This window comes from Dendrobates tinctorius, unplaced genomic scaffold (assembly GCF_039654945.1).
Source record: "Dendrobates tinctorius isolate UK_male_01 unplaced genomic scaffold, ASM3965494v1 ptg000017l, whole genome shotgun sequence".
In the NCBI taxonomy this organism is placed as follows: domain Eukaryota; kingdom Metazoa; phylum Chordata; class Amphibia; order Anura; family Dendrobatidae; genus Dendrobates; species Dendrobates tinctorius.
This window is the reverse complement of record NW_027361685.1, coordinates 10,973,847-10,999,784: the sequence shown is the minus strand read 5'-3', so window position 1 is coordinate 10,999,784 and position 25,938 is coordinate 10,973,847. Positions and strand designations below refer to the sequence as shown.

The 25,938-nt window shown below is 44.0% G+C and overlaps 1 long non-coding RNA gene across 1 annotated transcript in view; it reads left to right on the top strand.

Moving 5' to 3' along the window:
* The first annotated feature begins 648 nt into the window (after positions 1-648).
* LOC141082282 (uncharacterized) overlaps positions 649-25,938 on the top strand; it is a 47,941-nt gene continuing 22,651 nt past the window's right edge. Inside the window, exons 1-2 of the long non-coding RNA XR_012230485.1 lie at positions 649-758; positions 842-939. This is a non-coding gene — a long non-coding RNA (uncharacterized lncRNA). The remainder of the gene's footprint in view (positions 759-841; positions 940-25,938) is intronic.

Here is a 25,938-nt window from a genome sequence, read left to right as displayed (position 1 = left end):
TCTCCTCATATGTTTCCCTTATTATCTCCAGTAATTGTATTATTACACAGGATTCTTATGATGTTACATCGGATCATCTTCTTCTCATTCAGGTCTCTACAATATCGGATCCTCTCAGTGAAGATCTTCTACAAAAGAGAATTTTCCTGATTTCCCCATCAAGGATGGATATGGACAGAGACAAGATGGCGGAGAGGATACTACACCTCACCCTAGAGATCCTCTTCCGTCTCACTGGAGAGGTGAGAGATTCTGATGATGTCACATTACATCATTCTTATCTATGGGAATAACAGATGGACAGAACTGGAGAGGTGAGGACTCTGGAAATGTCTGTAGTGAGATTTATTAATGTGTCTCTCCATAACCAGGATTACACAGTGGTGAAGAAGACCTCTAGTGATCGCTGTCAGGACCCTATGTCTGAGGGATGGGGAAGACCCCTGAGCCCAATCACGGGGCCTCCACCTCACCCCCTGATCCATGAGGACATCAATGACCAGAAGATCCTAGAACTCATCTACAAGATGATTGAGCTACTGACTGGAGAGGTGACACTGCTGGGAATGCTGGGACATTATACAGTAAAACTATGAAGGGATCGGGGGGATGACGGTATCATTGTATGTGTCAGGTTCCTATAAGGTGTCAGGATGTCGCTGTCTATTTCTCCATGGAGGAGTGGGAGTATTTAGAAGGACACAGAGATCTGTACAAGAACGTCATAATGGAGGTTCCCCAGCCCCTCACATCTCCAGGTAATAGACAGGACTAAATACACATGGCCTATAATTATCTGTATGTAGAGGATGAATTCAGTCCCTGTATGTGTTTCCTCCAGATCTATCCAGTAAGAGGACAACACCAGAGCGATGTCCCCATCCTCTTCTTCCACAGGACTGTAACCAAGAAGATCCCAGTGCTCCTCAGGATCATCAGGTAGATGGAGAGAAGGTGTCAGGAGATCTCCCCTATGATGTGTAGACGGCTGTGAAGGTCTTGTGTCCAGTCTTGTTTTATCTCACCATCCTGTTAGCTCTTCTCTGATCTTGCACTCGCTTGTCAATGTTTTTTTGTAAATGTGTTGCCCAGAACTGGACACAGTGTTCCAGAAGAGATCTGACCAAGAAGGAGTAGAAGAGAATAATTATTTGACGTGATGTAGACTCTATACTTCTCTTAATACATCACAGAACTTGTGTTGGCAGCGGAGATTACTCACGATTCTCTCCAAGCGTGTGATAACAGAACTTGTTTTTTCAGGAACAATATATGATAAGCTTAATAGATCAGGAATAAATCATTTGTGTGTCTCTATCTGTGCAGCAGCTACAGAAGGCTGCTTCAGTCATACACAGACACAGCAGGAAAACAGGAAATACTGTCACATGCTCTCCCTGTGTAAGAGCCTCTGGGAGATTTTTTTCAACTTTATAAACAGCATACAAAACTAGCAACTAAACACTCATACAACCAAACTCAACAACTACTTAACCCTGTTAGTCACATTGTGGTTCTGAAGTCCACAAACTTGGCTCTTGATAATGGCTTTGTCATGCCATCAGCTATCATCTTGTCAGACTCGCAATAAACAAACTGGAGTACACCACTTTCTACTAAGTCACGTAAGTGGTGATGTTTTACATCGATGTGCTTAGTCCTTGCAATAATCTTCTTACTGCTGGCAAGATAACTGTTGGTTGAGCTAATGGCTTGCCGAAATCTTCTAAAATTGGTTCAACCAAATTACATAAGCATAAGCAGCAGATATATATTCTGCTTCTGTTGAAGATAATGCGAATGACACATGTTTTCTGCTGGACTTCCAACTAAGAAATTGAATTTTCTCCTAACTTGAACCAGTAACCACTTGTTGACTTTCGATCACTTGAATCTCCAGCCCAATCTGCATCTACATAACCTCTGAGTGTGAGATCTCCTGACGCAAATATCTTAACATTTAACCTTTGAGTTTCTTTAAGATGTTGAAGAATTCTCTTAATTGCATTCCACTCTCTTTGGCGTGGCTTGCTTACACGTCGACAGAATTCCGACTGTGGCTGTGATATCCGGACGAGTAGTGGTTGCTATGTACAGAAGCGCCCCCACTGCTTGTCTGTAACTCTCAGCCTTTGGCTTCTGACGTTCCAAACTGGTTTAGGATTGTGAAAATTTTAGAGCTTTGGTTGAGAAGAAAACTCCCATCTTCCTCTCTATGGATTTGGATTCCCAAATATGTCAGTTTTCCAAGGTCCTTAGTCTCAAAGTGCTGGTTGAGAATTTCACCTAGCTTTGCAATTTCTTTTTCATCTTGATGAGACATGATTACATCGTCTACATATAGGAGAAGATACATCCACTCCTTCGCTACATTTTTCGTATGCAAACATGGATCAGCTTGAGATCTTTTAAATCCTTCATCCATCAAGACTTTGTTCATATTCGAGTTCCAAGCTCTTGCCGACTGCTTAAGTCCATAGAGAGATTTTTGCATTTTTCAAACAAGGTGCTCTTAAACATAATAACATAGTTAGGCCGAAAAAAGCCATGTGTCCATCCAGTTCAGCCTATATTCCATCAGAATAAATCCCCAGATCTACGTCCTTCTAAAGAACCTAATAACTGTAAGATACAATATTGTTACTCTCCAGGAAGACATCCAGGCCTCTCTTGAACCCCTCGACTGAGTTCACCATCACCACCTCCTCAGGCAAGGAATTCTTCACCCTTTTTAATAAACCCCTTGGGTTGGCTCATGTACAACTCTTCTTCAATGTCACCATGTATTTTTTTTTTTTTTTTTTTTTAAATGTTATGTGGTCAATTTGATTAGCGCTATGGCAATAGAGCACACTGTAATAAGTAGATAGTGAACAGCCTTTTATTAGACCACTACACGTTTCGGCAGCGGATCGCTGCCTTCCTCAGGTGGATTTATCAATATCACAATGTAGGAAGGTTGTTTTGATGTCAAAATGTCTCACTGTCATCTGTTGAACTGCAGCTACGGACATTAAAGTTCTGAATGTGGTTTGCTTCACAACTGCAGAAAATGTAGCATCATGATCTTCACCATACTTTTGCGACCAATCTTGCCTTAAACCAGTGAACGTTACCTTCATATTACAGTCATATTTGTTTTTGAAGACCCACTTACATCCGATAGCTCTTTTTCCTTGTGGTAGCTCAGTAAGCTCCCATATCTGGAGTTGGTGAAGGGACTCCATCTCTTCATTAGCAGCATTTATCCACTTCTGCTTCTCGTGGACAGGCAGTTTTTACATCTGTTGCCATGACTTTAGCTCTGGTTCAGGAAGTGTTCTGATCATATAAGAAAGTCATCTAGCTGGGATACCTTTGTTTGGCCTTTCTGATCTCCTGACTGGAGGTTGACTTGGTTTTTCTGTGTCTTCCTTGGTGGCTTCAGAGCTTATCTTTTCGGCATCTGGGTTTGGTGACTGAGATTCTTGTTCTTGCTTCTCAGGTTGAATATCGGGTGTAACTTCATGGAATTTGAGCTTTACAGAGTTTTCATCAATCACTACATCTCTGCTGATTGTTGCTGTGTTGGTCTCTGGGTGTAGGATTCTGTATCCCTTTTGAGTTTCGCTATAGCCCACCAGGACTCCTTGCTTTGTGTGTGATTCCCACTTGGAACGTTTTTCTTTGGAAACATACACAAATGTTTTGCTTCCAAATATCCTGAGGTGCTTCAGGTTAGGCTTCTCGCAGTTCCACAGCTCATATGGAGTTTTATTTGTGGCTTTACCTGGCACTCTGTTTTGAAGATGGCAAGCTGTCATGATGGCTTCTACCCAATACGTTGTATGTAGATTCGCATCAAACAACATACTTCTTCCACTTTCTCAGAGAGTACGGTTCTTTCTCAATGCAATGCCTTTATGTTCTGAGTTGTATGGAATGGTTGTCTGGAACACGATTCCATCCTTTTTCAAAATGGTTTGCACCTTACCACTTGTATATTCGGTTCCATTTTCGGCACGCACGGCTTTTGGCATTCTTCCAAATTTGTTAAACACTACAGCAAGATATTCTTCAAGTTTCTGTGGAACTTCATCCTTACTGAGAAGCAGGTAGGCGACTGTATATCTGGAGTAGTCATCAATAAATGTGAGAAAATATCTCATCTTGCGAGGAGTTTGAACACTCATTGGACCACATACATCTGTATGTATCAGATCTAGAGGCTGTGCAGATCTAGTGGTGCTTATTTTAGGAAAGGATTTTCTGGACATTTTCCCTGTAAGACAGCTAGTGCACTTCATCATTTGACTACACTGGTTGATTTCAATACCATTTGCAAGATTTGCTAGCTTCCTTACTGCTTCTGGGTTTCTGTGCCAAAAAGACGTCTGTGCCATACATGGATACAGTTCTTATGCAGATCTTGTCTAGCACTGTACATTCATTCTTTGCATTTTAGCTGATAAAGTTCATGTTGGATTTTTCCTACTGCAAGAGTGTGACCCTTCTTTTAGATGATGCAGCTGTTATCTCTAAAAGTAACTACATTCCCCTTTTGCATGAGCTTCTTTACTGACAGAAGATTGCTTTCAAGGCTGGGAACATAGAGAACATCCTTTTGCCATGATTCAGGTCGGGGTTTGTTTCTTGTTATTCACTCCTCGGCCTGGTCATGCGAGGATTAACTTTCTCTGCCTTGTTTTGGAATCTGTTTGGCTATTTCAGTCTGCTGCTGCCTGCATGCAGCATCAGTTATAGTTCCTGCCCCTGGCTTGAGCGGCTGACCCTGTTACATCCTGATTTGTCCCCTGCCTGTTTACTGAGTTCCCGTGTCTGCCCACTCCTGTTAACTCGCTCATCTTAGTGTTTGTTCCCTGTGCTGTGACCCCTTGGTATCTGACCCGGCTTGATCTTTAACCTGTTTGACTGTCTCATGTCTCTAGCATCTCTGCTCCCGACCGTCTCCGTCTTCTCTGGCTTGTATCTGACCACATGTAATGCTATTTCCTCTGGTACTGCGTTTCCTGTCCATTAACGATCCAGCTTGTCTAACCACTCTTTCACCACCTAGTGGCACCTGTGCTGCTGCACTGTGGAGCTAGGCTGTGATTGCAACCTTTTTTCCCTCACCAGCACCCACTGGTGGAGATTGCATGCTACTGCACTGCAGCAGCATTTTACCTTTATTGGGATCTTTCTGCTTTGTGCTGATGAATCTGGACAGTGGAGGTAGCAGTATCCTACTCCTTCTGAAGTCATAGTGACCATTAGCTAAGATGACCTTTTCTGACTTGCTTTCATTAAGGTCAGTGAAGAAATCCTTATTATTTGTCATATTGCTGCTTGCACAAGAATTTATATACCGTATACACTTTGCAGAAGGGCTTGTTCTGGCATTAAATGCAGCTTCAGGACATGCAGAATCTTCCTTTACAGCTGTTTTAACCCTTTGATCACTGTTCTGCCTTTTAAGCTAACTCATTCTTGCTTTCCAAATTCTGCAGTCTACTTCATAGAATCATAGAGTTGGAAGGGACCACCTGGGCCATCTGGTCCAACCCCCTGCTTAAAGCAGGATTCGCTAAATCATCCCAGACAGATGTCTGTCCAGCCTCTGTTTTGAAGACTTCTATTGAAGGATAACTCACCATCTCTCGTGGCAGCCTGTTCCACTCATTGATCACTCTAACTGTCAAAAAGATTTTTCTAATATCTGATCTGTGTCTCCTACCATTCAGTTTCATCCCATTGCTTCTAGTCTTTCCTTTTACAAATAAGAACAAAGATGACCCTTCTACAATGTGACAGCCCTTGAGATATTTGTAGACCGCTATTAAGTCTCCTCTCAGTCTTCTCTTCTGCAAGCTAAACATTCCCAAATCCTGCAATCTTTCCTCATAAGACAGGGTTTGCAGACCGGTCACCATTCTGGTCGCTCTTTTCTGAACTTGCTCCAGTTTGTTGATGTCTTTTTTAAAATGTGGTGCCCAAAACTGGACACAATATTCCAGATGAGGTCTTATGAATCCACCTAACAGTTGCCTTGTCCATTCCATTCTTAGCCATTTTTTCAATAAGGATTGTGTGAGATACTTTGTCAAATGCTTTGCTGAAGTCAAGATTTACTATACAGCATTTCCCTGATCCACCCAATCAGTGATTCTGTCATAGAAGGAAATTAAGTTAGTCTGACATGACTTATTAGTTACAAACCCATGCTGACTCTGTTTAATCACTTCATTCTTATCCAGGTACTTACATACATGTTGTTTAATGATTTGTTCAAGCTCTTTCCTGGTATAGAAGTCAGACTCACCGGCCTATAGTTGCCTGCGTCCACCTTCTTCCCCTTTTTGAAGATAGGAACAACATTTGCCCTTCTCCAGTCTTCTGGGACTTCTCCTGTTCTCCAAGAATTTTCAAAGATTATGGAGAGGGGTTCAAAAATTTCTTCTGCTATCTCCTTTAGAACTCTCGGGTGTAATTCATCTGGACCTGGAGACTTGAATACATTTAGGTTAGCTAATTGTTTCCTCACTATCTTTCTGTTTATAGATATCCTGGATTCTTCTATTCCCTTAATAGGACAGTGAAGATCAGTTGATATGACATTTCCATTCTGAGAGAAAACAGATGCAAAGTAGGAATTTAAAAGTTCGGCCTTCTCAACATCCTGTTTTACCATTTCATCATTTTCATCCTGTAAAAATCCTACAGCATCTTTGACTTTTCTTTTACTTTTGACATATCCCCAAAATCCTTTTTTATTGCTTTTGACGTCTCTTGCAAGCCTCAATTCATTGTCAGCTTTAGTAATCTGCTTTGTGCCCTGCAAGTTCTGCAGACAGCATTATATTCTTCTTTAGATATGCCTCCCTCTTTCCATTTTATAAACATTTGTTTCTTCCTTTTTAGCATGTGCTTAAGTTCTGTGTTCAACCATCCTGGTTTCCTTAAATGCTTCCTATTCTTCACTCTTTTCGGAATTGTTAACAATTGTGCTTTGAGAATTTCATTTTTCAAGATTTCCCATCCTTCCTGGACATTTTTGTCCTTAAGGATATCCAGCCATTGGATCCCTCCAATTCTCTCTCTGAATCCCTCAAAATCTGCCTTTCTTAAATCTAACCTTGACGTCTGAGTCTTCACAGGTCTTCCTCCTCTAGTTATTCAAAATTCTAAAATAGCATGGTCGCTACCTCCTAGGGTCCCAGCCGCTTTTACCTCCTCAACCATTTCCTCCCTGTTTATAAGGATTAGATCCAAATAAGCAGATCACTTTAAGGTGTACGGGCTTTTTACAGACAAAACATACACAAGTTTCTCTTAGATTGCTCTTATAGTTAGGGAAATCCTGTGTCTTTAATGTTGTTTCTGCTCTGGATTCATTACTGCTGCTTACATGCTGCGTCTTTCTCTTGAATTCATCCACAAGTTTGCCTTTAACATACTCTAGTGTCAGCTCATCATCTGGCCGTGCATCTAGTGCAGTCACGAGTGTGTCATAACCCTCTGGAAGACCACTTAATATAAATGCAGCAGCATTTCTTCTCCAAAACCCCTGAGACGATCCACAATCTCTTGGGTGTTTCTTATATAGTCCTGCATATTCTGCCCATCACTTAGCTTATACAAACACAAACAGAGGAAAAAGTGACCCAATATCAGTGCACTATGATATTATATGTGTCAATTGTAAAGACATATATATGTCTGAATATATAAAATAATTAAATAAAGTGCTCACCGAAAAATTGGACAGTTGTAAACTACTGGACAATTGGAAAACAAACTACAAAAAAAAACCAAGGAAAAAAAATGATATTCAGTTCATATAATGTAGAAATATTAATTTTTATTAGTATCACAGGTTAAAAAACCATTACAAATCAATGTCAGATACATTCTCCATGATATCAGTATACTTATATAAGGGTGCAAATGTCCAATTGCACATATAAAAATAAAAGTGATATGGTGGTTGAATACAAAAATGAATAAAAAAGTGTAAAGAATATAAAAAAGTGCATATAAAAAGGTGTACCGTAAAGTCTACAAATTATGTGAGCAACAAGTGTTGGTGAAGTATTCAAAAAAACGGTGTGTGTATTTAGATAAACATTGAGTGAAACCAAATCTAAAGTGAAATGTGCAAAAGACACCACCGGGTATAGGGGGAACCACATACTATAATGTGCGACCAAGGAGTACGTAAATACAGAAAAATTATATAGGTATAATAGATGTCAAAAAAGTAACTTACAAGATAAGGACTCCTGGTCTCCTGAACAAACGCCCTCCCCAATGCGCGTTTCGGCACGCTGCCTTCGTCAGGGGGCACTTTTTTATTCATTTTTTTAATTCATTTTTGTATTCATCCATATCACTTTTATTTTTTTATGTGGAATTGGACATTTGCGCCCTTATATAAGTATACTGATTTCATGGGGAATGTATCTGACATTGATTTTTAATTGTTTTTTAACCTGTGATACTAATAAAAATTAATATTTCTACATTATATGGACTGAAGATTGTTTTTTTCTTGGCATTTTTTATCACTTAGCTTAGATTGATACAGCTTTATCATGAGATAAAGCTTATTGCTGAGATTTGATCTTTCATGCACTTTCTGTAACTCATCCCACATCTCTTTTGCAGTTGCACACTTGCATATATGCACAATCTGATTATCATCTACGCTGAGGGAGATTGTGCTTTGTGCTTTCTGATCCTTCTCTAGGCAATCATCTGGTAATGGATGAGGCACTTGATCCTGAGTGCATTTCCATGTACCTTCTCTTATGAGCAGCATCTTCCCCTTGAATTTCCAGGACTGGTAGTTCTGGTTAGTGAGGCTTGGCACTGACAAATTGACAGGATTGCTGCTAGTGGACATCTTCTCTATTGCTCTGTGCTGCTTTTGCTTTGGGCTATAGTTGCTGTGTTACTCTGGGGTTCTATGTCAATCTGGGCCCATAACCTGTTGGCGGATTACTCACGATTCTCTCCAAGCATGTGACAACAGAACTTGTTTATTCAGGAACAATCAGGAACAATATATGATGAGCTTAATAGAAAAGGGATAAATCATTTGTGTATCTTTATCTGTGCAGCATCTACAACAGGCTGCTTCTCTCATACTCAGACTCAGCAGGAAAACATGAAGTACAGTCACATTCTATTCCTGTGTGAGCCTCTGGGAGATTTTTTTAAACTCTACAGTATAAACAGCATACAAATTTAGCAGTTAAACACTAATAGACAGGAATGGAGTTATTGCACCAAACCTATCCCAACAACTTGTGTAATGAGAGCGGTGGAGATGGCAGGATTAGAACTGTTCATAGATGTAACTCTCCATCTGTCTGTGACTTTTACAATATTTGTTTCAGGGTGAAGATCTGACCCATATTAATACTACAGAGACATATGTGAGGGGTGATGAGTGGTGTAAAGAGGAGATTCCCACATATGACTACCCAGGTGAGTAGTAACCACTGAATGCAGAGAAGTCACAGATTCCTCTCAGTCACCGGCTGTGGCTGCTTTATCGGTGGTGTAGCCCGGCCGTATTACCATGATCACCATTTTGCCTCTAGACCACAACATTCTCCTCCACCCAAAACTGTTCAAATGACTTTGGGCATTGAAAGCCCTTTTCTATAGAACTTACAACCTGGTAGATCCACCTACTCCCTGGTATTAGAAGACGCTGACCGTTACCTGCCCAGATCTGTAACTATAAAGCCAAATGACAGCGTACTTAGAATGTGCTGACAAGATAGAAAATCACTTGAAGAAAAATCGTATGCTGGGCCTGTAAGAGAAAGCGGAGGGTAATGATACTGTTGGCTTCCTAGATCCCTGAGATCTAATTTCAGGGCTGAAATCTCATATCCCAAGATCTTGATACCGAGATCTCCATCTGCGCATGCGCCACCCCCCGGCAGCCATGTTCACAGTCCTCCACACAGGAGGAAACCACGGACATGCGGGGGGCTCCGGCCTTTCAAGAAATGTCGGCGGACACCCCGGGCAGCAGCAGCAGCGGAGGCGGCCATTGTGGGCAGCAGCGGAAGCCCCGGGCAACAGTGCCAGGCACCCCAGCAGCACAAAACACTCGCAGCGGTGCACTGCACATCGGACACCCCCTCATCCCACCCTGTGGCCTGCAGCATCACCCCACCCCTGCTTCCTCCAGCAACGACCCTGGGACCCCGCTTCGCCACAGGAATAAGACGCATGGATTATAAGAAGCACCACAATTTTAATTAAAACAAATTTTTTCCTATTTTTCTCCTCAACATTTGGGGTGCATCTTATAATCCAAAAATACGGTAACATTTTTTTTATTCTAGTTCTTTTTGTACAGGTTCATTTTGTATGGCAGTTTGATGTTGGTGGGATCGGCCTGCCTCACTTATGTGAGTCTGCAATTACCTGGTAGCCTTTAAAATAAGGTCTCCATTACCTCTGCCATATGCCTGAGATCTAAATTTAAGATACCTCAGCTCTGCACTATTATAAAAAGTTCTCTATGAATGTCTAATCTTTCTTCTTGAAACTCATCTGACAGAAAATATTGGTCCTTACGATAGTTTAGATTGCCAGGAGCCACCGAGCCCCATACTCTAATTACCCAGAGAGTTTTCACCAGGATAATAGGAAACAAATGGACCTTACAAATTATTTCCCAATGTCTCTTGAATCCAACAATCCCCTATATATGGTTGTACACTACTTTCTGGGCACATGGCAGGGTAAGAAAGGAAGGAGCGCCATTTAGCTATTCAGATCTTGATGGAATAGTTTGCAGACACGATGTATTGGGAGCACTGTTAGTGATCACCTGTCAGATGAAAAGATGGCCACCATGAGAAGGCTTGGCTCTATCTACTCTATTTTCCAGATCCCAGTGATTGCCTTGCTCATCATCCTTTAACCCCTCTACATGGATCTGGACTTACAGAGATCCCTAGGCTTGGGACATGGTGTTACCTGCTGTTCTGTGGAGTGAGATGGCAAGAAGAATAGTCAGGTAGTTGGTCATAACCAGGAGGGCAGAGAAAGTACAAAATCAGAAGACATAAGTGTAGTCAGTAAGCGAGCTGGGATTACACCAGGAAACAAATACAACAGCTGAGCACAGAGGACTGAACCAGAGGAGAACAAGGCTGTATCTGGCAGATTCCGGGAATAGGCTTCAAGCTTTAGTAGGGTTTGGTGCTTTCTAATTGGCTTAAGCAGGTAGCAGATTACTACCAGATTGCTGGACAGCACATAAACCCATACTGCCAGGCTGGATGAAACTACTGGTCTCAGGCACCCTAATATTAGTGGTTGGACAGAGCCAGCGCCACCCAGAGCTTCTGGTTTCGACGTTTCTTCTATTACCAGCAACGCCTGCACCATAAATAAGGCGCTGCTTGGTGATGGAACCAAACATCACAGGAGCAGATTCCAGTGGAGAGGGGACACACCATCTGCAGATGCCCTAATATAACAAAATTACAGAAAACTAAAGCAGTAGAAATCCCCATAAAGTGACTCCATTTCGGAAATTATAACCCTCAGTGAATTATTCTATGGGAGTAGTGACACTTTACGGAAATTAGCTCGCACTGGATGTTGCAACATGAAAATTGCACATTTGCCATTTTATTATCCAACACATAATGCCCAGATTGTGCTCCAGGAAACACACACCGTAAATTAAGTGGGTTCTTCTCACTATAGTAATGCCAAATATATGGATGCTAAATATGGTTTGGGCGCACTACAAGGCTCAGAAGAGAGTGGATATTTGACTTTGGGAGAGCGGATATTGCTGGATTGGTTTATGGAAGCCATGTTGCTTTTCAAGAGCTTTTGAGCCACAAATATTGTGGAAACCTTTTGGTTTTCCTCTGACAGATGATGGACCTTAGTGGTGTCTTGTGTTTCCAAGAGATGAGTAGAAGTTTTATTGGTATAATTTTCACGTATATAACATTGTTTGGTGGCTTTTTATTCCATGTTTGGGAAGCAGAATGAACAAACCATTGAACACCATGATGCGCTGGTTCATGCTATGAGGCTTTCGATTAGACTGTGAACTATCATTGTCTTGGAGAATAATTCAATATTTTTAAAAAGCTTGTATTTTTTATGGACAGCTTAATTAGAAATGTCCAAAAGTATAAAATGTGAAGATATTTTATTCAAAATTATTATTTGGTTTTATTTTTAGCAGATGACTGTACCAGGAGATCAGAGGGAACGCTGACATCTTCAATTTTTAAATATAATGATCTTGAGATCTCACAGGATACAACTGAAGTTAATGCCATTACTCCAGATATACCATCATCCCTTCATAGCAAAGATCTGTCATCTGATCCTATGAAACAGGTCCCATCTTTTGGCTCATTACCAACTACTAAGGAAAATCAAGGTCACAATAAAAGCAGTAAAAAACTAATTGATTCTAAAGGAAAGGAGCCATTATCATATTCAGAATATGGAAATAGTTATCTTGAAAAGACTTTTCTTAAGCATGAAAAAATTCACATAACAGAGAATAGGTTTTCCTGTTCAGATTGTGGGAAATGCTTTACTCAGAATTCAGATCTTGTTAGACATGAGAGAATTCATACAGCAGAGAAGCCATATTCATGTTCAGAATGTGGGAAATGTTTTAGCCGGAAATCAGATTGTGTTAAGCACCAGAGAACTCACACAGGGGAGAAACCTTTTTCCTGTTCAGAATGTGGGAAATGTTTTACTCAGAATTCATATCTTGTTACACATGAGAGAATTCATACAGGAATGAAGCCATATTCATGTTCAGAATGTGGGAAATGTTTTAGGCAGAAATCAGATTTGGTTAGGCACCATAAAACTCACACAGGGGAGAAGCCTTTTTCCTGTTCAGAATGTGGGAAATGTTTTAGCAATAAATCATATTGTGTTAATCACCAGAGAACTCACACAGGGGAGAAGCCATTTTCCTGTTCAGAATGTGGGAAATGTTTTAGCAATAAATCAGATTGTGTTAATCACCAGAGAACTCACACAGGGGAGAAGCCTTTTTCCTGTTCAGAATGTGGGAAATGTTTTAGCAATAAATCAGATTGTGTTAAGCACCAAAGAACTCACACAGGGGAGAAACGTTTTTCATGTTCAGAATGTGGGAAATGTTTTAACCAGAATTGTCATCTTGTTAATCACCAGAGAACTCACACGGGGAGAAGCCTTTTCCCTGTTCAGAATGTGGGAAATGTTTTAACCAGAATTGTCATCTTGTTAATCACCAGAGAACTCACACGGGGAGAAGCCTTTTCCCTGTTCAGAATGTGGGAAATGTTTTAACCAGAAATCAGATTTGGTTAATCACCATAGAACTCATACAGAGGAGAAGCCTTTTTGCTGTTCAGAATGTGGGAAATGTTTTAACTGGAAATCAGGTTTGGTTCATCACCATAGAACTCACACAGGGGAGAAGCCTTTTTCCTGCTCAGAATGTGGGAAATGTTTTAACTGTAAATCATATTTGTTTAAGCACCAAAGAACTCACACAGGGGAGAAGCCTTTTTCCTGTTCAGAATGTGGGAAATGTTTTGTGAAGAAATCATCTCTTCTTAGTCACCAAAAAACTCACACAGGGGAGAAACCTTTTTCATGTTCTTAATGTGGGAATTGTTTTCTACCGAAATCAACTCTTAATAAACATCAGCGAAGTCATACGGGGAGAAGCTTTTTTGATGTTCAAAATGTTGGAAATATTTTAACTCAAAATTGTATCTTCTTAAAGGTGTTGACCACTACTAGGACAACCCATTCCTCATGTTTGGCCATGTTAAAATAAAAGCATTCAGTATATGAGAATGATCAGTAGTAAATATATTGAACAGCCATGTCAGACTGAGCTGCCATCTTAGAAGAACTTTTGCTAACTAACTTTGCAGCTAATGAGATGACCTTATGGGAGCTCTAGCCAGAATGGAGACATAAAATGACATCAGAGCCATTAGCAGGTATGGTTGGCATACACAAGGGTTAATAGGAGTAGCTGCAGGGCATTGTGAGAGTAAGTAATGGTGTCATATGGTAGTAAGTAGTGTCTGTGATGAGGACAATACAGTAGTCAATATGTGAAGAGTTATGTGAGTAATGACATTAGATAAAAGGGACATGGGGATTTATGGATTGTAATGGCGGTTGGTGAAATACTCCTAAATATTGTCATTTTGTGTTATCACTTTCTTTAGTATTCTAAAATACATGTGTTTCCCTGCAGTATGAGGTTATCATGTATACACCTTTTGCCGCTCTATGTAGTTTGTTTGTCTAACCATATATAGATAAAAAGCCCAAATGAGGTCCTCCACATATTCAGAAGTAGAAATCAACAACATGGCCTGCAAACGTTACTCCCATAAACAACATTTCAGTATGAAATATATCTTTATTTCAACAAAACACATAAAAAATGTAAAAAGAAGAGATTATGCAGAGAGAAATCATCAGGTATATATATAAAACATAGCTGAATCTGTCCCAAAATATAGTTTAGAAAAATCCTTAACATATATATATATATATATATACACACACACCGTATTTACTCGAATATAAGCCGACCCAAGTATAAGCCGACCCCCCAATTTTGCCACAAAAAACTGGGAGAACTTATTGACTCGAGTATAAGCCTAGGGTGGGAAATGCTCCATAGATTATTCCCCCATATGGTGTCCCCAGAAGAAGCTCCATAGATTATTCCCCCATATGCTGCCCCCATAAGAAGCTCCATACATTATTCCCCCATATGCTGACCCCATAAGAAGCTCCATAGATTGTTCCGCCATAAGCTGACCGCATAAGAAGCTCCATAGATTGTTCCCCCATATGCTTCCCCATAAGAAGCTCCATAGATTGTTCCCCCATATGCTGCCCCCATAAGAAGCTCCATAGATTGTTCCCCCTTATGCTGCCCCATAAGAAGCTCCATAGATTGTTCCCCCTTATGCTGCCCCCATAAGAAGCTCCATAGATTATTCCCCCATATGCTGACCCCATAAGAAGCACCTTAGATTATTCCCCCATATGCTGACCCCATAAGAAGCTCCTTAGATTATTCCTCCATATGCTGACCCCAGAAGAAGCTCCTTAGATTATTCCCCCTTATGCTGACCCAATAAGAAGCTCCTTAGATTATTCCCCCATGTGCTGCCGCTGCTGCATGTAAAAATAAGAAAATTACATACCTCTCCGTCGCTGGGTGTCAGATACTCATCTGTCCTGCGTCCATGGCTGCTCACCGCTATCTGCCACATCATTGGTCAGTGACGTTCAGACTGCAGGGGGCGTGGCGTGCACTAATCACGTCACCGCGCCCTCTGCTGTCTAAAGTCACTGAACAATGACAGACAGCAGCAAGCAGCCATGGACGCAGGACAGGTGAGTATCGCTATACTTACCCATCCTGACGCTGTCTCTTGAGCCCCCAGCTTCTCCGCGCTCTCTCTTCCTGCATTCAGCGGTCATGTGATACAGCTCATTAAAACTCATGAATATGCGCATATTCATTAGTTTTAATGAGCGGTACCACATGACCACTGAAGGCAGGAAGAGAGAGCGCGGAGAAGCTGGGGGCTCAAGAGACAGCATCAGGACGGGTAAGTATGACCTGACACCCCCGCCACCCCTCCCCCTCCGACCCCCCGGTGTATATGACTCGAATATAAGCCGAGAGGGGGACTTTCAGCCCCAAAAAATGGGCTGAAAATCTCGGCTTATATTCGAGTATATACAGTAATTGTAAGTGGAGGTCAGGTTGGGCAGAGCGGGTTAGAGATGGCGGGGTGCACTAGTGAACCATTGTCGGTGTCGGTGCAAACGGAATAGGAGAAGGAGTGTCGCGTGCACTTGGACGACAGGGCTCACGGTGAGGTCTATGTATGCTTTGAGGGCCCACTGGGGGCTCATTTAAAGAAGGAGATTAAGGAGCGCATATGGAAGGACGAATACATGGAGATATTCTCGCTGTTGCCTCTCGAGAAATTTAATTTGGATAAGAGCAAGAAGGAGGATAGCAAAAAGGAGCAAGAGGAGAAACGCAGGTGGCGCTTAATTCCTCAGACGTTTGTGAATTGGCAGCAAGCGTTTGCCATTTTGGCAAGCGTTATTGGGGAAAGGGCCCCGGACAATTGCTCGGCATTGTTTTGTTACCTGGATGCGATAGGTGAAGCTTACAGAGTTTATGGGGCTCAGGCGTGGCTGAGGTATGACGAACAATTCCGGCAGAGGAAGGCCGTTCGCCCAGCTATTCGTTGGGATCAGAAGGATATTGGGTTATGGATGCGGGTTATTGCTCAAAACAAGTTTGGGAGCTCCTTTCATGGGGGGGCTGGCAGCACCAGCCAGAGCAGCGGTAACTCCAGCGCCACGAGCGGAAGTGGACTGGGGCAGGCGGGAAACCACAAGTTGGGGGTCTGCTGGCAGTTCAATGACGGGCAGTGTAAGTTCGGGGCAAATTGCAAATTCAAACACCTCTGTTCCACTTGCAACGGTGCTTCCCACGGAGCATCCAAGTGTTTCAAAAAAGGGAAGCCAGGAGCCGGGGCGGTAATTCTAAAGGGGGAGACTCCGGTGAAACTGGAAAGGATGGTCCCTTATCTTAAATAGATATGCTGACAGGGAAAAAGCGGCACTGTTGTACGCGGGTTTTAGAGATGGTTTTCTGATTCCGCACCCCCTTTTGTCATTCCGCTCGCTTTAAAAAATTTGCGTTCGGCTCTGCTTCACGCCGCCGTTGTTTCGGAAAAAATTGAAAAGGAAGTCTCTTTGGGCCGCATGACTGGCCCTTTCGCATCCCCACCATTTCCGGATTTGGTGGTCTCCCCCCTTGGCGTGGTTTCGAAGAAGGAGCCGAATAAGTTTCGGCTTATTCAGCACTTGTCTTTTCCACGGGATAGGTCAGTTAACGACAGTATGGATCTGGAGATATGTTCGGTGGTTTACTCCTCGTTCGACGAGGCTCCACAGTGGGTGCGGAGTTGTGGTCGGGGGGCCCTTATGGCTAAGACTGACATTGAAGCTGCATTTCGTCTTTTACCGGTCCATCCGGACAGCATGAGGCTCCTGGGCTGTTTTTGGGACGGCAAGATTTTTGTGGACAGGTGCTTACCCATGGGTTGCTCATTGTCCTGTGCGTATTTTGAGGCCTTTAGTTCTTTTCTTGAGTGGGTGGTGCGCAATGTTTCCGGTTTTGAATCATTTATCCATTATTTGGATGATTTTATGTGCGTCGGCCCTGCAGATTTGTTGCGCTGTCACAGAATATTGCAAACCATCGAGTGGGTGGCTGAGCATTTTGGAGTTCCGCTGGTGCTTGCGTTTCTTGGGGATTGTCATTGACACTGTCGAGTGGGAGTTTAGGCTGCCTGAGGACAAGTTAGCTGATCTGCGGGCTGAGGTGGTCCGAGCGCGCCGATTGAAGAAAATATCGTTTCATGATCTCCAGTCGTTGTTGGGGAAGTTGAATTTTGCGTGTCGTGTGATGCCGATGGGGCGAGTTTTTTCACGTAGGCTGGGGAGCGCTACTGCAGGGGTTCAAGCCCCCCATCATTTCATCAGATTGTTGTCGGAGCTCAGGGCGGATTTGACGGTTTGGGAGTCCTTTTTGGTTGGGTACAACGTCCGCTCTTTGGTGATGTCTGAGGTTGTTGGTAACGACGCTCTGCAGCTGTTTACGGATGCGGCCGGGGGTATTGGCTTTGGAGCTTACTTCAGAGGATAGTGGTGCGCGTCTCATTTACCCGACGAGTGGATTGCGTCTGGTCTGGTGCGTAACATTACGTTGATGGAGATCTTTCCGATCCTGGTGGCGGTGCATTTGTGGGGGCGGGAGTTTCGGGATCAGCGTGTGTGGTTTAATTGTGACAACATGGGTGTCATGTGCGCAATCAACGGGCTTACCGCCTCATCTCCTCCAGTCGTTCGTGTGTTGCAGCAATTGGTTTTGCTATACTTGTCTTTGAATGCGCACATGACCACGTCTCATGTTCCTGGAGTCAGGAATGAAATAGCTGACTCTCTCTCTCGTTCGCAGTGGGAACGTTTTTGCTCTTTGGCGCCAGAAGCGGAAGTTGAGGGTTTAGCTTGCCCGGAGGAACTGTGGAGATTGGTTTACGGGCCGCAGAGTCGCTGATCGAGTCTTCCTTGGCTCCAAAAACTTGGGAGGCCTACCGGGTTGTATGGCGGATGTGGGAGGAAGTTGTTGCAGCCAGCTCGGTTATTGGTTTCAGGCAGGATCAAGAGGGAATGCTGTTGGCCTGGTTGGGGCGCAGTTCAATTGAGGGCTGATCTTGCGCAAAAGTTTCACGGGTTTTGGCTGGATTGTCCGCTTACGCAATAGTTGGGATCCGACGAAGAAGTTTTTGGTCAGACAAGCGGTTAAGGGTTTTCGCCGCTGCAAAAGCAGGGGGATTTGAGAAGGCCAGTATCCTTTAATTTGTTGGAATGGTTGGGCCTTGTTCTGGAGTCGGTTTGTTCTTCACGTTATGAGCTTTTGTTATTTCATTTAGCTTTCTCATTCGCCTTTTTGGGGCTTTACGGGCAGGAGAGCTCGTTTCTCCCAGCAAAGGATCGGTTGGTGGGTTATTGGCTAGGGATGTCGTATCGACATCGCGTGGTGTGGAATTTTGGTTACGACGGTCCAAGTTGGATCAGTCAGGAAAAGGCCGCAGGGTGGTGTTGGGCAGTGTGCCCAGCTCTTCAATGTGCCCTGTTCAGTGCTTACAGAATTTTTGGGAGCTTCGTCCCAGCTTGAGCGGGTCACTTGTATAATGTTGATGGCAGTAGTTTGTCTCGGTATCAGTTTGGTGCTGTTTTCAGAAAGGCTATTCGGTTGTTGGGCCTGGACGAATCCCGCTTCGCTCCTCACTCTTTTAGGATAGGGGATGCCACGGAGGCAGTGGCTGGGGGTTTGGGTCCAGGGTCCATAATGCATATTGGTGGTTGGAAGTCTAATCGGTACCGAAGTTACGTTAGGCCTCAATTGTGAGGGGGGGGGCTTGAGTGGAGGCTTGGTGGCGCATATGGAGTTTACGTTTCTTGTATTTGTGGTATGTTTTGATGTTAGCACTCCCCCTTTTTTGTTCCAGGTATCGAGCCTTTGTTGGTTTGGATTTTTGGGCACTCCTTTGTTCATTGGGGAGCATTGTGAGCTGATGTCCGGAGCAAAGGCAGACAACTGGGCTTCCTCAGGACCGTGGCGGTGGTGCAGTGGCTCGGTTTCAGGGGAATGGAGTGGAGAAGGGTATTACAAGAAATTCATGTGTGTGCTCAGTTGGACCGTGCACTGGACATTCTGGTTCTTCATGTCGGGGGCAACGATTTGGTGGTCTGACCTTTTCGTGAACTGATAAAGGACATGAAGCAGGATTGCTTGTGTTTGTGGTTGTTGTACCGGGGTGTCACCATCGTCTGGTCCGAAATTTTTCCACGCAAGCGTTGGCGTTCCATGAGGTCCTTGGTGAAGGTCAACAAGGCTTGGATTAAAGTCAACAGGCCGGTGTCTTCCTTTGTGGTTAGGAACGGGGTTGTGCGTCATTTTGATCTTGAAAAGGGTGAAGGGGATTTTTGGTTAGCTGATGGTGTCCATTTGAATGCGGTTGGATCCGACATTTGGACTCTGGATCTACAGGAAGGCATTGAGAGGGCCATAGCATGGTGTGTTCAGGGGGGTCTCGCGCCGTTGAGGTGTTCAAGGGCCCTCGTTGTGGCGGTTCGGAAGGGGGGGAGTCCTTGGAGTCGTTTGGAAATTGGTTTTGGAGACTCACGGTATAGGGTCTCCTAAGTTCATAGGTATGGTGGTGGTGATCTGGTGAAAAGTGGACTCCTCCTCGGTGTTCAAGTATTGTATTTATGGTGTTCATAATACATTATTATTGTTGTTTGTTAATTTAATAAAAGGCTGCTGTGGCCATTAAAATTCCAAAAGAAACTTTTGGTCTCTGGAGTTATTAAGCGGCGTATGGGGCTAATACATGGGGGTGGTGTGGTGGTTTGGGATTGTCTTGTGTTCCCTAAATGAGAACAACTTGACAATCCCAACGTCAAGTAATGGCCGGAGCTGAGCCTCCCCTCCCCCCAGAAGAGACGTCAGGTGGAGGCCAGCATGACGGGGGGTTTGGAGGGTGAAGGTGGGGGGAGTGGGCTTGTTGGAGGGGGTGTTGCTGATATATATGGTTGAGCAACGGGCCTCCCTCCTCACAGTTCCCGCTCTTTTCCCCCAAGAAGTTTGTCCCGCCCTCCCTTTTCTATTTTGGTATATGGTAAGGTTGGAGTTACTTGGGTAATGGCGGTTCGGAAGGGGGTGGAGTCCTTGGAGTCATTTGGAAATTGGTTTTGGAGACTCACAGTATAGGGTCTCCTACTTTCATAGGTATGGTGGTGGTGATCTGGTGAAAAGTGGAAGGGGAGTTTCCGTAAAGTGGGCGCATCCCCTAGTTGCTTAGTGGACAATATGTCTCGGTGTGTTGGTGCGCCTGAGCCTGTGGGGTAACGGCTGGGAGTAATATGTTGGTTTTTGTCCACAACATTTTGGGGTAATTCACCTAGATCTCGTGGCTTCAAGGACTCCTCCTCAGTGTTCAAGTATTGTATTTATGGTGTTCATAATACATTATTATTGTTGTTTGCTAATTTAAAAGGCTGCTGTGGCCATTAATATTCCAAAAGAAGCTTTTGGTCTCTGGAGTTATTAAGCGACGTATGGGGCTAATACATGGGGGTGGTGTGGGGATTTGGGATGGTCTTGTCTTCCCTAAACGAGAACAACTTGACAACCCCAACGTCAAGTTTACATACGATAAACCATTGCAGAACAATTAGATTTATAGATGTCAGTGACTAATAGTGTTAGTACTATGTGTACTATGGCTAGAGGAGCACTAACGTGAGGTCAAAGGACACTACTTACTAGACACGAGAAGCATGCCCCTCTAGACCCATTAGCCCGGAACTGCTACTGCGGAGCCAGGGAAGGTTCCCCCTGGAACACAGTGCCCTGTTAACCATCACAGGGCGCAGCACACATTAGACTACCGCTCTGAGCATGTACTGCATCTGCACTTGCGATCGCCACTAACCAGCCTGAGCTTGGTGCTGGAAAGCACACTATCTGTGCACGGCACCGTACAGACGGACGCTGCTACACATGCGGTACTGTGATGCCTGTGCTGACTGGCACTAACGGATGAGAGAGCTGAATGCACTGTGGCGCTAGGCAGTACCAGTACTAGGTGCTGACTCTAACTCTGTGACCCTAACTCATACACAACCGATGGAGGGGAGTCATAATGAGTCATTCACCTGTCTCATACAGCCATCATCACATACACCACTATAACAATAAGAATTAATCTCTATCATAGCACATAGCGGGGCGACCATGCGAGGATTTTATAGCCACGATCTTCCGGGACCTTCCTAATGGTCGAATCAGAGCAGGAGCTGGACCTAAGCATGTGACCTCCAATCTCCAATGAGAGATCGTCCCACGGGCATGCTCAGTGGACCGAAAGGAGGACTTAGTCCCTGGAGTAGTTCGCTGCTGACCAGCATGCATTGCTATAGCTGGACCAGAGGTGGCAGCAGCAACCAAACCCACAGTGCTAGTCTGAGCAGGGCACTGGGATTGACGACCCTGGTGAGCAGCCTCCTCTGCGGCAGGAGAGTAATGGGAGACCGCAAAAGGCAAGGCTCAGGATTCCTCCTGTGCAGCAGCAGGAACCTGACGCCAAACATTAACCCCCCCTCCTAGAGTCCCCTCCTCCCTGAGCCTCGCTATGTTCAAATGCCACAATGAGAAGGGGAGCGTGGATGTTCTCCACTGGCTCCCAGGTTCGATCATCTGGGCTATGACCCTTCCAGTCCACCAGATAAAACTTTTTTCCAAGTACCACCCTGCATCCCACGATGGCATTAACCTCAAACTCGTCCGAGGACAAGTCAGATGTCCCGGCAGATGACTCGGAGAACCGGGACATGTGGACAGGCTTAAGAAGGGACACGTGGAAGGTGTCAGTGATAGCCAAGTGTGGCGGAAGGGCCAGACGGTTGACCACAGGGTTGATCTGCTCAAGGACCTTGAAGGGGCCAATGTAGCGAGGTATGAACTTAGTGGACTTGACCCGCAGCCTGATGTTATGGGCGGAGAGCCACACTAAGTCGCCAGGAGCAAAGGTCGGAGCAGGACGCCGGTGCATGTTGGCGAAGACCCTCATTCTCTCCTTGGAGGCCCGGATGGCATCCTGAGTGCAATCCCAAATGTCACGAGCCTCCACCATCCAGTCTGCCACCCTGGAATTGGTGGACAACACGGGCATAGGGACAGGGACGCGCGGAAGCTGGCCATAATTAAGGAGGAATGGGGTCTAGCCGGTGGAATTGGCCACAGCATTGTTCAAAGCAAACTCCGCTGTTGTGAGTTCATTTTCCCCTTCATTACTGAGGCCTGAGGAACTCCCTCTTCTGGTAAAGAAAGGTAGTGAGCCTGATTATCAAACACCTGAGGCTGATGATGATGACTGGCTGAGTGGAGTTACTGACTGGATATAAGGCTGCCGACGCCCTTCTGCCCTGCGGGTGATTTCTCTGTGGGATCCTTGGAGACCAGTCTGAATTCCTGCTCCTCTAAAGCTAAGTTTGCTGCTCGGCCTTTTGCTTTTGTGCTTTGACTTTGTTTTGCTTTGTTTTTCTGGATTTCTGCCATTCCCTGCTGGGGTGTGCTGAATTCATTTAGCTCTGTCTTCTGAAAATACCTGAGTGCTGATTTAGTTTTGAAGCCTAGCTGCTTCAGGGACTTTTTCATATCAGCTGTTGGCTTATGTCTTTGATAGGGTTTTGGCAGATTGCAGACAGCAGCCTTCATGTCCTTTCCTATCTAGGTAGTTTTGGGCCCCGTCTTTGCTCAGTCTTTCTGTCTGTGTTAGTATTTTCATCTTGCTTCACCGTCATTATATGTTGGGGGCTGCCTATTGCTTTGGGGTCTGCTCTGGGGCAGTTTAGATTTCCCCTTTCTTTTTTTAGGCCTATGTATTTCTCCGGCTGTGATCGAGGGGTCTAGGGTATCGTAGGAACCCCCCACGGCTACTGCTAGTTGTGTTGATAGGTTCAGGGGTCTGCAATCTGATAGTTGCCAACTTCTCTGGTTTTCTGGACTTAGCTTGTATTTCTGCTTTTGCCTCCTATGGTGACTCATTCATAACACTCCGCCCATGGTCGCAGGGATGCCCTGTCATCTTGCCTGGCCGAGACAAAATTTCGTAGGTATGTGACCATGGTCTGGTTGGCTCTCTCTACCAACCCGTTCGTCTCGGGATGATAGGCCGAGGAGAGATTTAGCTCAATGCTGAGCAGACTACAGAGCTCTCTCCAGAATTGAGACACAAACTGGGGACCCCGGTCACTGACTATCTTGTCTGGCATTCCATGCAAGTGAAAGACAAGTTTAATGAACAACGCTGCCAGGTCTTGTGCAGAAGGTAGCCGCGAGAGTGGCACCAGGTGCACCATCTTGGAGAAATCATAGAATCATAGAATCGTAGAGTTGGAAGGGACCTCCTGGGCCATCTGGCCCAACCCCCTGCTCAAAGCAGGATTCGCTAAATCATGCCAGACAGATGTCTGTTCAGCCTCTGTTTGAAGACTTCTATTGAAAGAGAACTCACCACCTCTCGTGGCAGCCTGTTCCACTCATTGATCACTCTAACTGTCAAAAAGTTTTTTCTAATATCTAATCTGTGTCTCCTTCCATTCAGTTTCATCCCATTGCTTCTAGTCTTTCCTTGTGCAAATGAGAATAAAGATGATCCTTCTACAATGTGACAGCCCTTGAGATATTTGTAGACAGCTATTAAGTCTCCTCTCAGTCTTCTCTTTTGCAAGCTAAACATTCCGAAATCCTGCAACCTTTCGTCATAAGACAGGGTTTGCAGACCGGTCACCATTCTGGTCGCTCTTTTCTGAACTTGCTCCAGTTTGTTGATGTCTTTTTTAAAATGTGGCGCCCAGAACTGGACACAGTATTCCAGATGAGGTCTGACCAAAGAGGAGTTGAGGGTAATAATGACTTCATGTGATCTAGACTGTATGCTTCTGTTAATACATCCAGAATTGCGTTTGCCTTTTTTGCTGCTGCATCACACTGTTGACTCATATTCAGTCTGTGATCTATTAGTATACCCAAGTCTGTTTCACATGTGCTGTTGCTTAACCCTATTCCTCCCATTCTGTATATGCTTTTTTCATTTTTATTGCCCAGATGTAACAAAGTAACATAGTTTCATAGTTTTGAAGGCTGAAGGAAGACCTTATGTCCATCTAGTTCAGCCTATTTTTAGTGCAGCTGTTCTGCATTGTTGATCCTGGGGAAGGCAAAAAACCCACAGAGTAGAAGCCAATTTTCTCCATAGGGAAAAAAATTCCTTCCCCAAAGCTGGGTCAACCATCTACCTATAATATTATATTATTCGTAACCTTCTATACTACTGTTACTCACAAGAAAAGCATCCATTCCTTTCTTACATTCATTCAGTGAGTTGGCCATCACCACTTCCTCAGGAAGAGAATTCCAGAGCCTCACTGCTCTTACCGTGAAGAACCCTCTTCTATGCTGGTGCAGAAATTCTTTCCTCCAAACGAAGATAATGCCCCCTTGTTCTTGTCACAATCCTTGGTACAAACAGTTCATTGGAGAGATCTCTGTATTGCCCTCTGATATGCTTGTACATATATAATGAGTTTCTCTTTTCTCTTTTCTTTTCTAGAGTAAATAGACCTAATTTTGATAACCTTTCTGGGTATTGTAGTGAACCAACTCCATTTATCATTTTAGTAGCCCGCCTTTGAACCCTTTCAAGTTCAGTAATGTCTTAATTACATTTCTATTATGCACTATATATATATACACAGTACAGACCAAAAGTTTGGACACACCTTCTCATTCAAAGAGCTTTCTTCACCTTCATGACTATGAACATCGCAGATTCACTCCGAAGGCACCAAAACTACGAATCAACACACGTGGAACTACACAATCAACAAAAAAGTGTGAAACAACTGAAAATACTGTGTGTCCTATATTCTAGGTTCTCCAAAGCAGCCACGTCTCGCCCCGACCACCGCCCTGCACACTCTCGGCACTCTCCCGATGAGCCCCAAGAGGCAGTCACCGGAAATGGTCTTCACTTCACAGGTGTGCCCTGTCAGGTTTAATAAGTGGGATTTTTTGCCTTATAATTGGGGTTGGGATAGTCCTACTGAATAGACTATTAGAATTTGTATTATGGCAAGAAAAAAGCAGCTAAGTAAAGAAAAACGTGTGGCCATCATTACTTTAAGAAATGAAGGTCAGTCAGTCTGAAAAATTGGGAAAACTTTGAAAGTGTCCCCAAGTGCAGTGGCAAAAACCATCAAGCGCTACAAAGAAACTGGCTCACATGAGGACCGCCCCAGGAAAGGAAGACCAAGAGTCACCTCTGCTGTGGAGGATAAGTTCATCCGAGTCACCAGCCTCAGAAATCGCAGGTTAACAGCAGCTCAGATTAGATACCAGGTCAATGCCACACAGAGTTCTAGCAGCAGAACTCTGCAGATACCAGGTCAATGCCACACAGAGTTCTAGCACCAGAACTTCTTGAGCACCGGCGTCCAAAATTGCACACAATACTCCAAGTGTGTTCTGATGAGTGATTTGTACAGAGGGAGAATTGTGTTTTCATCTCGTGTCCCCAGACCTCTTCTATGTAGTACTTGGCATTTTTCCCTGTTAAAAACAATTCCATTAGTTGCTGCCCACTGCTCCAGTTTATTTATATCTTTTTGAATCCTCTCTCTCTCTTCTCTAGTATTAGCTATCCCTCCTAGCTTTGTGTCATCAGCAAATTTAATCAGTTTACCCTC